The sequence below is a fragment of the Bos mutus genome, chromosome 17, assembly GCF_027580195.1.
Source record: "Bos mutus isolate GX-2022 chromosome 17, NWIPB_WYAK_1.1, whole genome shotgun sequence".
In the NCBI taxonomy this organism is placed as follows: domain Eukaryota; kingdom Metazoa; phylum Chordata; class Mammalia; order Artiodactyla; family Bovidae; genus Bos; species Bos mutus.
In genome coordinates, this window is record NC_091633.1 from 17,962,522 (window position 1) to 17,976,262 (window position 13,741).

At 43.1% G+C, this 13,741-nt stretch overlaps 1 non-coding gene across 1 annotated transcript; it reads left to right on the forward strand.

Annotated features, from left to right (window-relative positions):
* The first annotated feature begins 5,236 nt into the window (after window positions 1–5,236).
* LOC138991539 (U6 spliceosomal RNA) lies at window positions 5,237–5,343 on the forward strand. Its single transcript, XR_011467512.1, has one exon. It is a non-coding gene; the product is annotated as a U6 spliceosomal RNA (small nuclear RNA).
* The last annotated feature ends 8,398 nt before the right edge of the window (window positions 5,344–13,741 follow it).

A 13,741-nucleotide genomic window follows, 5' to 3' on the forward strand; every position in this document is an offset into this window, starting at 1 on the left:
GTTCGATTTCTGGGTCTGGAAGATCGCCTGGAGAAGGAAATGGCAACCCACTCCAGTATTCTTGCCTGGGAAATCCCATGAATAGAAGAGCCTGGCAAGCTACAGTCTGTGGGGACGCAAGAGTCAGACATGACTTAGCAACTAAACAACAGCAACAACCCCTTCTAGAAAACAATTTTAAACCCCACTGGCTTTACAAAATAAAGTTCTGTATCTGAAGTCACAACCCAATGCAGGGCCATGAGGGCCTCTGCTCCAGGAAGTCATTCAGGGACACAGGTTCCTTCCAGCTGCTGCTGCTGCTGCTGCTGCTAAGTCGCTTCAGTCGTGTCTGACTCTGTGCGACCCCATGGACGGCAGCCCACGAGGCTCCTCCGTCCCTGGGATTCTCCAGGCAAGAATACTGGAGTGGGTTGCCATTGCCTTCTCCAATGCATGAAAGTGAAAAGTGAAAGTGAAGTCGCTCAGTTGTGCCCGACTCTTAGTGACCCCATGGACTGCAGCCTACCAGGCTCCTCTGTCCATGGGATTTTCCAGGCAAGAGTACTGGGGTGGGGTGCCATTGCCTTCTCCGTCCTTCCAGCTAATGGCTCTGAAACCCTTCAGGCCTTGAAGTCCACCATCGGACCTGCTGCACTCAGCTGGCAGATTAGAGAAACAAGAGCCCGTCTGCAGTGTCACACGAAAGGATGTGGGGGCCAGGCCTGAACATACACACTTCACTTCAGCCCACATTCTGCTGGCTAGAATTTGTACCATGGTCCCACCTAGCTGCATGAGAGGTTGGAGATGTTGCCATAAGCTTGGGAAGAAGGAGGTTTGGTGAACATTGTGCATTACCTCTGCCACTGCTACTGCTGCTGCTGCTAAGTCGCCTTAGTCGTGTCCGACTCTGTGCGACCCCATAGACGGCAGCCCACCAGGCTCCCCCATCCCTGAGATTCTCCAGGCAAGAACACTGGAGTGGGTTGCCATTTCCTTCTCCAATGCATGAAAGTGAAAAGTGAAAGTGAAGTCGCTCAGTCATGTCTGACTCTTAGCGATCCCATGGACTGCAGCCTACCAGGCTCCTCCGTCCATGGGATTTTCCAGGCAAGAGTACTGGAGTGGGGTGCCATTGCCTTCTCCAACAGTAGCCCTCAAAAAAATGATATTTGAGAAAAGCTATTTTAAAAACGGAGCTCCAATTCCTCAGGGTGCCCCACACAGGTCTTTATGATCCTTGCCTGTATCAGTCAGGGTTCAGTCAGAAAACCACTATGAAGAAAGGATTACAGGGATGAGACTGGGCATAATGGTGGGAGCTGGTGGAGGAATCTATTCAATGACCTTGTCCCTTAGATAAGTTGTCAAGGAGGAACCTTGGGTTTGAATAAGAGCAAGGACAAGGTAGAACCTGGGAGGATGAAGCTGGAGCCACAGGAACTGAGAGGACTGATTGGCACTGGTGTCTATAGTGCCTGGGGCCCTGAGTTGATCTTCAGAGCATGAAAACATGGCTAATTTCACATCCATCTTCCAAAACTCACACAAATTTCTCTTGTGGCCGATGCTAACCCAGAATTATACAAGGAAGGTAATTTTGGAAAAGGAGTTCTAGCCCAGCTGGACACAGTATAAGCCACTTCATGGACCAGTGGGACACTCAGCCTCACCAGCCAGCACTGCCCAGCTCATACCTTCCACTCCAGCCATGATGACTACAGTTGACCAAGGAACAAAACAGGTTTGAACTATGAGGGTCCACTTACATGCAATTTTTTCCAATAAATATGTACTACAATGGCTACGTGATCTGAGGTTGGTTGAATCTGCAGATGCAAAACCAGAAATTTGGAGGGTTGACTGTAAAGTTATAGGAAGATTTTTCAACTGTGTGTTGTAGAAGTGGACACCCCTAATATGTCTAGAAAAGGCAACTGTACTTGCCTTTTCTAGACATATTCTAGACATTTTCTCACTTCACCCCTGCTGTTCCCTCTGCCTGGAATGTTCTTTCCCATCATTGTCTAGTGCTCACCTCTTCCTACGTCTTCAAGATCTGATCAAACGTCACTTCCTTTAGGAAGTACCCTGCAGTCTCCAGGCAGAGGGGAAGACGGGTGGGCCCATAAATACAGAAGATTGTGCAAAAAGCCATGGGATCTTTCTCCATAAGCCATGATATCTTCAGAAAAGCTGCTAAAATTCACTAAGGGGATTTCTTTTAAAAAACAGTGATGAGGCTAGGTTTCTTATCTGGGTTTGACTCAGGGGGGAAGCAAGAAAGCTCACATAGGGACTTCCCTGATGGTCCAGTAGCTAAGACTCCACATTCCCAACACAGGGGGCCCAGGTTTAATATCTGGTCAGGGAAATAGAGCCCACATGCCACAATTAAGAGTTTGAGTTCACATGCCACATCTAAAAGAACCTGCATGCTGCAACTAAGACCCAAATAAGTGGGGCTTCCCTCATGGCTCACTCGCTAAAGAATCTGCCTGCAATGCAGGAGACTCAGGTTCGATTCCTGGGTCGGGAAGATCCCCTAGATGAGGAAATGGCAACCCACTCTAATATTCTTGCCTGGAGAACCCCATGGACAGAGGAGCCTGGCAGGCTACAGTCCATGGGGTCCCAAGAGTCAGACACGACTGAGTGACTTTCACTTTCACTTTCCAATTAACAAAAAGTGGGAGGAAAACAAAAAAGAGAAGTTAATTTAAAAAAAAAAAAGCTCACATAGACACAAGAGCCCTGAGACAGGGAGTAGCTCAGGGAAGAGAGAAGCATTAGGAACGGACGGAAACTTTGGGGACACTTGAGACTGCCTTCGGGGCTGTGACCTGTTTCACCGGATCTCCAAAGGGTCATGAGCAACATATTATGCAGCTGTGGTAGACTGGATTATCCTTCTCAAGTCTTCAGCCCCTCCCCCATATGACCTTGAAGGGCTTGAGAGTGAGGCAAGTATATTTCCCTGTCCTGTGGATATTGTACTTGGACTTGACCGTCGGATATTTTTTTCAGCCAACAGAATGTGGGCAGAAGTGATGTGCTAGTTCTGAGCCAAGCTGTAAGGAAACCTTCCATGTATCTGCTCACCTCCTTGTGCTTCAGCTATTCACCATGAAAGGAACATACCTGAGCTGTTGCAGAGCCAAAGAGGGTGAAAGACACATAGAAGAAGCATGTGGAATATGCTGGAACTCATCAGCAACCAGAGGCCAAGCCCCAGATGATTCCAGCAGAGCTACAGTTCACTCTAGACTAATAAACAAGAAAATAGATGTTTGTGGTTGGCTTTTAACAACTAAATTGAAACATGATTCACATACCGTAAAATTCACCCATTCAAATAATACTATCCAATTTTTTTTGGCAGATTCATGCAGCCATCACTATAATCAATTTTAGAACATTTTCATCACCCCAAAAGAAAATTGCATATTCAATACATTAGCAGTCTTTTCCCATTTCTCTGTTCACTGTTACACGGCGTTATTGTAGTGACAGCTGACATATATATATATATACACACACACACACACAAGATATTAGAAATGCATCCAATGTTAGCAAGCTCAAATTTCACATTCTTCTTAATAGAAATCCAGGATAAGAAAGGTTTGTGTGCACACATCCACACAGACTTCCCTATACACATTCACACAATCCTATACATGCTTAGACACACATCCACTTCTACAAACGTTTCACACACCCACAGTCAGACACAGACTCACACTCATGTTTAGTGATACAAAGATTCATATATAGACTCATCCACACACATTCACAATTACATACTTGTAGACATACACACTCACACAGCAATTTCCCAACCCTGTCATTTAAATAACTCATGACATTTTTTCTATATCTACATATCACATATGCTTTTATTTCCTTATTTTTTTCCTTTGAATGACTCACATTTTTATTTAAATAAACTGGTTTTTAAAAGAAAGTGCTATAAATGGAGGGTCCTCATCTTTCCCATTAGCTCTTGACCTTTCTTTCCACCAAACCCAAGCATATCTACTATAAGTGGAAGAGGGGACTGGGTGTCACCACCTTCAGGAAGCCCCTGACCACGCAGTTCACATATCTTGCACTTAGAAAGACCTCCTGCTTACTTTAGTGCTCTACTCTCAGCATCTTGGAATTCTTAATACTGTATTAACTATAATTATAATGCATTTTCATTTTGCCTTGGAAAACACAAAGTCTGTAGCCTCTTCTGCCCTTGAGCACACAGAATATCCCAGCCTCGGAGACATTCAGGGCTCCCTCCATTGGAGAAGCTGACCCAGGGCAGGTCACATGTCACACAGCCCGGACCTTGGAGTGCCAACAGGTGGAAGTTCGAATCTCAGCCCTATTTACCAGCTGGGTAACCTTGGGCAGGTTACCTACCCTGACAGAGCACCCAGGACAAGAGTACAAATGGAGGCCCACAGGCCATGTGTCTAAAAGTCTTCATGGTAAAAATCAAGCTCACAAATTTGTCAAATAAAACATGTTCTAACCTCTTATTTTAAAAAATATATGTTCATTAAAATAGTCAAAATATACATGTAAAGCTATGTTTTTTATATGTCTGAAAATTGGCAAAATATCAAAGACGATGGAACTAAATTATGTTGTATTGATGTAACAGTGATATCTAAATGAGAAACTTTTAAAAAGTATAATTAAGAAATTTCTATGTATTTATTCCATAAAATTTGTTTTTCTTGCCTTCATTTTAGCAAAATCACTCACACTGGTTTTTTTCTTTTTCTGGCCATGCCACTGAGCATGCAGGATCTTAGTTCCCCAGCTGGGGATCAAGCCCAGGCCCCTTGCAGCAGAAGTGTAGAGTCTTAACCACTGGACCACCAGGGAAGTCCTTCACCCTGTTGTTATAATCAAGATTTTTATGTAATTGTGTGCTATTGGCAGTAATGACCTGAAGGAATAAAAAATAAATTGAAGTTACAGATCAAAGGACACAAAACTTGAATACATTTTCATAAAATGTGTACATTAAAATTTTAAATTAGAAAATTAAAAATATTTTAGATATTTTCTGAAGTTATTCTTCTAGAATATTTTACTTATGTTTTTTCTTTTAAAATTAAATACTTTATCTTTTAAAATCAAAAGGCAAAATACAAATGACACAATTAAAGTAACATTTTAAGATAAACTGCTTTAATAAAGCTAGAGATGTTAATTCTTAAATTTAATTCCAATAAATATTAAAAAATAAGTGCTTGCTTTGGCAGCACATATACTAAAATTGGAATAATACAGAGAAGATTAGCATGGCCCCTGCACAAGGATGACACACAAATTCATGAAGCATTCCATATTTTTGTAAAGTAATTAGCCTTCAATTAAAATAAATCAATTAATTAAAAATAAGTAAATGGGAAGGAAATCTGAAAAAGAGGGGATATATGTATACATATAGCTGATTCACTTTGCTGCAGCAGAAACTCACACAACGCTGTAGAGCAACTAAACACCAACAAAAATGAATTAAAAAAAGAAGCAGCAAAAAATAAAACTGCTAACAATCCTAGAGTCCAAATGTCTTATAGTTAATGTAAAGAAACATAGCACACTTCATGCATTTTACATCTAGATCTATGTATATTCAAATTTAAGAGTGATGTGAATCTTTAATATTTCAAAATGATCCTCTGCTGCTGTGTTAGTTACATATTGCTGTATACCAAATTACCATAAATTTAGAAGTTTAAAACAAGACAGATTTATTATCTCACAATTTCTATGGTCGAGTCCAGACTCAGGGACTTCCCTGGCAGTCCAATGGTTGAGATCCCAGTGCAGGGGGCACAGATTGATGCCTGGTCAGGGAAGTAAAATCGCGCACGAAAAAAAAAGAATCCAGATTCAGTTCACCTCTTATTAAACTGCAGTAAAGATGTCAGTCAGGGCTGGGGTCTCAGCTGAGATTCAGATGGGGAAGGAACTACTTCCAAATTCATGTGGTGGTTCAGGACTCAATTCTTTATGGGCTGCCAGACTGAGAAGAGAATCTCAGCTCCTTCCTGGCTGTTGGCTGGAGACCATCCTGTTTCTTGCCATGTGAGTCTCTCCATATGGCTTACCTCATGAAAGCCAGCAAAGAAGAGTCAACAGGGAGAGTCAGCAAGCAAGACAGTAGTTACATCTTATGCAAGGTAATCACAGATATGAAATCCTATCAGCCTGGCTGTATTCTATTGGTTAAAAGCAAGTCACAGATTCTGTCTACTCAAGAGGAGAGAAGATGACACAGGAGTGTGAATGCCAGAAGGTGAGAATTAGGTGGGGGGAGCAGGGGCTGGCATCTTAGACTCTGTACCCCATAATGGCCATGCACCTTGCTTGCAAAGATTGTACTAATGTGTGAGTACATTCAGAACCACAAACTGGAATGCAAGGAGAAGCCTGAGAGTTCCTTATGCATTTATGCTATCAAAGAGGAAGGATTTAGCAAGATAATATAGTATATTGAGTTGGCCCAAAAGTTCATTTGGATTTTTCCCCTAAGATATTCTGGAGGGACATCCTTTGTGGTCCAGTGGTTAAGACTTCACCTTCCAATGCAAGGGGTGCTGTTTTGATCCCTGGCTTGGGGAGCTAAGATCCCTCATGCCTCACAGCCACCCCCACCCCCAAAGAAGCAGAAGCAATACTGTAACAAATTCAATACTTTAAAAAAAGATGTTCTGGAAAAATTTGAGGGAACTTTTTGGCCAGCCCAATATTTGCTCTTATCGGAATGCTTCCAATTTTCAAATTATCCCTCCACTAGAACCAGAACTAGAATGTTCATCTCCAATGCTGACAACAGCACTACCCATGAACCTTTCTTGCATTCAGACACAACTGTTATTTTAAAGTCTAAGAAATGGGGAGATGTGCTGAATGATGTTAATCAGGAAAGAGTACGTTTAGGACTACAGGTTGCTCTGTGACAGCCCTGGATGCCAAGTGACAGACATCTCCATGTGCTTTTAATAAATTCTTTCTTTCTTTGTGCATTGTTGTTTGTTGTTCAATTGCTAAATCGTGTCCAACTCTTTGTGACCGCATGGATGTAGCACCAGCCTCCTCTGTTCTCCACTATCTCCAAGCGTCTGCTCAAATTCATGTCCAAGCATTTTTTACCCATGCTTATGATATCTGAGAATGCTTGAGCATCCTAACATGGCAGCTGATTCCCTCAAAAAGAATAATCCATGAAAGAGAGCAAGAGCACAAGGTAGAAGCCATATCTTTTATGACCTAGTTTTAGAATTCACACACCATCATTTTTGCAATAATCTTCTAGTTACACAGGTTATTCCTATTCAATGTGGGAGAGATCTGTACAAGGGTATCCGCGGTAGGCAGAATCCTAAAATCGCCCCCAAGACTCCTACTTCCGGGTGTATGTGCCCAGTAGAATCTTCCCTCCCTTGGGTGTGAGTGAGATTTGTGAATATAATGGGCTGTCACTCTCATGGTTATGTGATGCTATCTGGCAGAAGAGATTTTGCAGATGTAGTTAAGGCCCCTAATCAGTTGACTCTGAGTTAATCAAAAGGGAAAATATCCTGAGTGGCCTGAACTAATCAGGTAAGCCCTGAAAAGAGATCAAGAAAATTTAAAGCAAAAAAGAAAACGAAAGGCAAAAAAGATTTCTCTTGCTGGCTTTGAAGTAAATAACTATGTACAAACTGCCTATGGAGAAGGCCATTTAGCAAAGAGCCAAGAACACCCTCTAGGAGCTAATAGTGTTGCCCAGTCAACAGCTAGCAAGAATATGAGCACCTCCATTAGACAACCAGAGGGAAATAAATTCTGCCAATGACCCAAGAACTCAGAAGAGGACTCTGAGCCTGAGATGAGATCACAGCCCCATTGACACCCGATTTCAGCTTTGGGAAGCCCTGAAAACAGATCTTCTGATCTACAGAAACTGTGAGAATAAACAGGTGCGGTTTTAAGCTGCTAAATTTATGGTAATTCGTTACACAGCAGTAGAAAATGGATACCAGTGTGAGTATCAGAAGGCAAAATTACTGGGGGCCATCTTGAGACTGGCTACTAGAACCTGATACTGTTAGATTTTTAATTTTGTTTTTCTTGTTAGTGTCAGTCCACTTATCTTCCCTCTCATATGTATACCTTCTTTACACTTCACTCACTCACTCAACTTCTCCTCCCTTGATTCCTTCATTCCACAACAATTCCTGATCCCCTACTTTATTCTCACACAGTGGGTTACTGGGGACACAGAAGCGAGTCATGTGTGTTTCCTGACCTTCCAGAGTTCTAGTTTGGAGCAGGAACATTCCATGGTATTCCTCAGTCTCCTTAAAGCTACTCCCAACATAAGCCGTACATGGTTCAGACCCCAGGACTTTTCAGAAACCTGTTTCAGCACATTGATCCATCACCAAACCACAAATTTAACCCCCAAAGCACTGATGTACAGCAGATGCTGCTGAAGTTTCCAAGTAGAGACCAAGGATGGTATTATATCATTCGCATGCATGTGCGATAAGTTGCTTCAGTTCAGTTCAGTTCAGTTCAGTTCAGTCGCTCAGTCGTGTCCGACTCTTTGCAACCCCATGAATCGCAGCACGCCAGGCCTCCCTGTCCATCACCAATTCCCTGAGTTCACTCAGACTCATGTCCATCGAGTCAGTGATGCCACCCAGCCATCTTATCCTCTGTCGTCCCCTCCTCCTCTTGCCCCCAATCCCTCCCAGCATCAGAGTCTTTTCCAATGAGTCAACTCTTCGCATGAGGTGGCCAAAGTACTGGAGTTTCAGCTTTAGCATCATTCCTTCCAAAGAAATCCCAGGGCTGATCTCCTTCAGAAAGGACTGGTTGGATCTCCTTGCAGTCCAAGGGACTCTCAAGAGTCTTCTCCAACACCACAGTTCAAAAGCATCAATTCTTCGGCGCTCAGCCTTCTTCACAGTCCAGCTCTCACATCCATACATGACCACAGGAAAAACCATAGCCCTGACTAGATGGACCTTTGTTGGCAAAGTAATGTCTCTGCTTTTGAATATGCTATCTAGGTTGGTCATAACTTTCCTTCCAAGGAGTAAGCGTCTTTTAATTTCATGGCTGCAGTCACCATCTGCAGTGATTTTGGAGTGATTAAGTTGCTTCAGTCATGTCTAATTCTTTGTGACCCTATGGACTGTAGCTTGTCAGGCTCCTCTGTCCACAGGATTCTCCAGGCAAGAATACTGGGGTGGGTCGCCGTGCCCTCCTCCAGAGAATCTTCTGACCCAGGGATTGAACCTGCATCTCTTACATCTCCTGCACTGGCGGCAGGTTCTTTACCACTAGCTCCACCTGGGCAGCTCACTATATCACATATTACAAGCCAAATGTTATCAAATTTTGTATTAAACTTCTCTGTCCTTATGCTCTATGATTCAGAACATCTTCTCCCAATCCTTCCCTGCTAAATATCTTTATTCTTCTGATAAGTTCTTTTTTGTTTTCATATTCCACTTGGCAAAACAAAAGCTTCATGAGCAACTCAATCAATGAGGACATGGGTGAATGAGGGGTTTGCTTCCCTGATTCTGCAGGCAGCTCTACCCTAGCCCTTGTGACCGTAGACGAGGTACACTCTGTTTCAATTGCCTGGCCTGCATTCTGGTAAAGTCCCCAAGGGAAGAATGGAGGCTCCCTGGGGACCCCAATCAGGATTTTGAAGTTCTTGGAGGAAGGTGTTAGGTAAATAGCAATTCCAGGTAATGCTGTCTAGGGCCTTCAGATTGACGGCGCTGGAGCAGATCAAAGGCCGTGTGGACAGCACCTAAGATCCAGCTTCCAGAAAACTGCAGTGACCCCAGCCAGGGCTTCTCAGGGTCCCTCTGGGTTTGAGACTGAGTAGCTGAATGTCCTAGTCATCATTCTGGAAGGCAGTCCCCCACCCTGGTAACATGCATCCTCATCATCCTCCCGTCTCCTGACGAGGGTCCTGTCTTCACTTGCTCCTCACACACTCTCACCCAGACCTGTGGCTTGAATACCCTCCTTATGATGGATGACTCATCAGTCTCCTGCTCTGCCTTCTCCCCTGAGTCCCAGACTCATTATACAGCTGCTAACTGATACATCCACTGGGATGTCTAATGGGCGTAGCAAACTTCCTGTGTCTAAAATGGATCTCTACTTCATCCTCCTCTCTCCCCAACAGCCCTGGGGGACATCAACTCCTCCTCCATCTCAATAAACAGTTCCATCATCACCCACTCACTTGCTCAAGCCAGAAACCAAGGAATTATCTTCGATTTTTCTCTTTCTCCCATCACCCGACTATAACTCATTAGCAAATTTTGTTGACTTTCCTTACTAGATGTATCCCCAGTATATTTTCTTATCTATGTCTGCATGACTCCCACCCTAATGGTCTGTGTCACTGCCATCTCAGGCCACGGACCACAGTCGCCTTCTCACCATGCTCCCTGCTTCCTCTCCTGCAACCTCACAGTCTATTCTTCACATAGTAACCTGAGAAAACATTACTTCCCTACTTAAGTTCTGACAAGACCCTGTATGATCTGGCCTCTGCCTGGATCTTGAACTTCAGCTCCTCCCACACCCCCTTGTACTCTGCTCTAGCCATACTAGCATTTGTTCTGATCACTGAACACATCAAGCTTGATCCAATCTCAGGGCCTTTGCACATGCTGTTTTCTCTGCCTGGAATCCTCTCCTCCCTGCCTTTCTTGCCATTCAGATCTCAGTCCAAAGGTCACCTCCACACACCCTGTCCTGTCCTTATGTACAGCTGGCCCACTTCATCAACCCTGGCTTGCCTTCCTCATTTTGTCATCTTTCCTCCATAGTTCCTATTACTACCCAACTCTCTTACTTTTGCTTGTTTGATTGTCTTCCCCCTCGAACTTTACTCCAAGAAGGCTCTCTGGTTCACTGCTCCATCTCCAGCCCCTAGTCCAGTGACTGAAAAACAGGACCTGCTCAGGAAATTTCTCTCAGATTCACTCATTCATTCAGTCAGCACATATTTATTGAGTGCTTACTGCTTAATGACTTGGGGAGCCCCAGCGTACAAGGTGAACCAAGATATCTGGTGTTGATGGGTTCCAATTCAGACTTCACCATTACCTAGCTCCAACCTTTCCTAACCAAGCCTGTTTCCTCATCCATAAAGTGGAATACAGGGTAGGACTATTATGGACTAACTTGTAAAAGCCTACCAGACAACCTGGCATACCGCAGGTACTCATTAAATGAGTGCTTTCATCCCATGACCAAGGGTGGCTCTGTCTGCTAGAAAATGTGGATGCAAGCCGGGGGTGGGGTGGCGCTGAGACAGCTGTGGAACAGCTGGATGCCCTCATGGGAGAGAAATCAAGAACAGATGTGGGCGGGAGGACCCTCAGGCCAAATGCTGACCCACTTGGCCACAGGAACAAGGGAGACAGGACCATAAACAAGCCAAGAAAGCTTATGAAAATAACAGAGAGAACGGGAACAGCCTCGGGGCCACAAGACCTCTTCCAGGGGCCTTCCAGCTCCAGCCTCTGAGACTTCAGGTCAGGCCAAAAAATTTCTCCAGGTCTCAGAGCCCTGCCTCCCACCCGGTCAACCTAGGTGTCTGCTGGCCAGGGGCAGAGAGAAGTCTGGCAGGGACTAAAAGATATCAGGCTCCTAGGCAAGATTTGAAAACAAAAGTTGTCTTTCCCTTCAATAGAAAGCTGTGCAGTCACAATAAAGGATGAGGATGCTCCTTGTCTCTTAGAATGGTCTCTAAGAGATATTGTTGAGTATGAAAAGATGAATTTTTAAAGGATTTTTAAAAAAACACGTACATGTGTCTGCTCATATATCTAGTCACTATCTCTGGAAGGATGCTGATGGTTCCTGAGGTTATTGATTGGGACCTCCCTGGTGGTCCAGGGGCTGACTCCACTCTCTCAATGCAGGGGGCCTGGGTTCAAACGCTGGTCAGGGAACTAGATCCCACATGCCACAACTAAAGATCCCACATGCCATAATTAAGACCCGACACAGCCAAATAAATAGAAGAAGTTAGTGGTAATCGTTTTCTCTCCAGAATGGAAATGAGGGCTTGAGGGGTGTGAAGGAAGGAAATCTTTTCACTATAATGTCCTTTGCCTCTTTTGAATATTGAGTTACTTGAATACTGAATCTACTCAAAAATAAATGCTTAATATTTGAGAAGGAAAATGATTTACCCCTCCTCTTCCATCAAAGGGAATAAAGGATACCATACTTTTTCCAGAATGATCTATCTAAAAACTAAAGCCAGTTCCATTGTTCCTCTTTATAACCCTTCTCTAAATCCCTTCAATGACACATAGTTAAATATATTGTACAACCTCAAAATAAGAACATTTGTTGAATGAGTGAGTAAATGAATAAATGCATGAATAAACCAAAGCTTTCTCCCTTGATCTTTATGTATTGATACAGAAAAATGTCCACATTAAGCAAAAAAAGAATATCACAGAATATTTAGTCAAGAACGATCCTATTTTTGATAATTATACATAAATGAATTCTACTGCAGATTGTAGTCATATTTATATAAATTATTATATACGTCTGTGCTATAAGTACATACATATTTATATATACATAAAATTATATTGCATATTAGCATATTCATTTATATATCATATACATTAGTATATACACATGTATGTATAGTTATTAGCCAATAAACAGAAAAAATCTAGAAAGACTCCAAATTTGCTATATCTTGATCTTAGTGATGATCAGTATGAAGATGGGTAAAAACTCACTAATCTGTACTTAAGAATTGTACATATTCCTGTATATAGCTATATCTCAATTTTTAAAAGGAAAAAAAAGACATATGCCCAAATATTATTAGATATCTTCTCCTGGAATGGTTGGGATTATGCAGGCTTTGATTTCTAACATATATCTGAATATTTTACAGCAAGCACACAATTATAAATCTTTTAAAAATATATATACCTTTAAATTCGTATTTTATTTCCAACTCTTTAGTTTAGCACACAAAGCCTTTCCCTTCTTTAACCGCCTCCGCCCTTCCTTCCAGCCACATCAAACTGCTTCTGCTCCCCATTGCGTCATTCTGTTTCTCACCTTCAGGACTTTACTTTCCTGTTCTCTCTTCCTGAGATGCCCTCTCCCACTTCCTCAACTCCTCCCACCTACCTACCTAAGTTCTTCTAGTCATTTACGTCTCAACTGAAATGTCACTTCCTCCAGGATGCCTCCCTTGACCTCTCCAGGCTGGGTCAAAGGCTCTAGAGACACTTCAGAGTTGACTCTGTTGGTCTTGACTCACCTGTCCATCTCACTCATCCAACCATGAGCTCCTTGAGGCAGAGACTGGAGTGATGTGGCCACAACCCCAGGGTGCCTTGGCACACAATTTGAAAAATGCTGCTCTAAACCATAAACTAAGAGACAGAGGCCAAAGCTGCTCAAGTGGCAGTGGAAAGGGTTTGGTGTTTCCATGCTGGCTGAAGCACACTGACAAACATTCAGAGAAAACCTATTTGCAAAGAGAAGAAAAAGAATTAGAATATAGAAAAGAAGCTAAAAGGCCCCACCAGGAGCAAAACAAGAAAGGGCAACCACCTGATGCAGTATTGCCTATAATTGGATTCTATCATCTCACCCCAGAATTCATGTCTGACATTGAACTCCTCATGTGTTGCCCTAAACCAGTTCCTTCCACGGTCTAACCTGCACTCAG